Raw genomic sequence first — 1335 nt, 5'->3', positions numbered from 1 at the left:
TTAGCAGCCATGTTAGCAGTGATATTAGCAGCCATGTTAGCAGCCGTGTTAGCAGCCGTGTTAGCAGCCATGTTAGCAGTGATATTAGCAGCCATGTTAGCAGCCGTGTTAGCAGCCATGTTAGCAGTGATATTAGCGGCCATGTTAGCAGCCGTGTTAGCAGCCATGGTAGCAGTGATATTGGCGGCCATGCTTTGTCTGCAGGTGCAGAGAGTCCTGCAGGAACACACCAAGCAGGGGGAGGTGGTGCTGCTAGTGCACCGAGGAGGAGGTATGATGATCAGATCACTCGAGGTCTGGTGTTTCACTGTGACTCATCCTGGAACACCAGCTAGTTAGATGTCTCTGTCCTCCAGGTCCCATCTCCTCTCCTCTCGTGACCCCTAACCTCTACAAGCCTCTCTCCTCCCCTCACGTCCTGACCACGCCCTCCACTCCCTCTTCCGCTGACCTGCCATCCACTGATGCCCCCCTGGGTGGAGTGCCTCCTCTCAGCCAGGCCGGTTTGGGCCTGGAGGCACCTGCAGGGACCCACCAAGGTAGCCCCTCCCCCACCTGCTGCTGCTAGAGAGAGATTGATCGATTGATTCCTCGTTTCCTCACTGCTGGTCCTCTTCCTCCTCAGGTTCTCCTGCTCAGACGTCCAACGGCCCGCCAGTCTCCTCCCTCATCCAGAGCACCAGCTTCCTGGACTCGGTTCCCGTGACGTTGACCTTGGAGCCCCGTGACCTTCAGGGCGTGGAGGACGGCGGCGGTCCTGTCCGGGGAGGAGGAGCCAAAGACGGAAGAGGTGGAGCCAAGATGGTGGAAGTGGAGCTGAGGAGGCGGCCGGGCGAAGGCTTCGGGTTCGTCATCGCCTCCCAGGAAGTGAGCGGAGGTGAGTGATGTCATTGCTGATGTCATCTGCTGGTTCTGGCTCTGGACCGATTCTGGTCCTGTTCAAAACTTTTACAAATGGCTGCTTCCTCTGGAGGTTGGAGAGAAACAAAATAAAATCTACAACTAAAGCAAAAACAAGAAAAACTGGATTAAAATGAAACAAACAGAACCAGCAAAGCCGTCTGGTTCTGTTCTGGTTCTGTTCTGGTTCTGGTCATTTAAAATTCAGTTGGCCTGAGATTCTGACCAGTTCCTGGAGAAAGACTCGATGAGCCCGGTCTGGTCCTGTTGGTACTGCCCGTCATCAGGACCATGTAGGATCTGGCCTCAGCCAGCAGGGGGCAGCGTCACCACAGGATCTACAGAACCCTGCGGTCCAAACGGCTGATTAGTGAGGCGTCCCACGCTGAGATCAGCACCTGAACGCATCACAGACACAACAATCAGAGCTCAGCC

At 55.4% G+C, this 1335-nt stretch overlaps 1 pseudogene; it reads left to right on the top strand.

The window, feature by feature from the left end:
* The window catches only part of LOC103460241 (membrane-associated guanylate kinase, WW and PDZ domain-containing protein 3-like), a 28333-nt pseudogene that overhangs the window by 15242 nt on the left and 11756 nt on the right, over nt 1-1335 (top strand).

This window comes from Poecilia reticulata, unplaced genomic scaffold, assembly GCF_000633615.1.
Source record: "Poecilia reticulata strain Guanapo unplaced genomic scaffold, Guppy_female_1.0+MT scaffold_212, whole genome shotgun sequence".
NCBI classification, from domain to species: Eukaryota; Metazoa; Chordata; class Actinopteri; order Cyprinodontiformes; family Poeciliidae; genus Poecilia; species Poecilia reticulata.
Note: the sequence above shows the minus strand (reverse complement) of the source record. Positions and strands in the feature narration are given on the sequence as shown.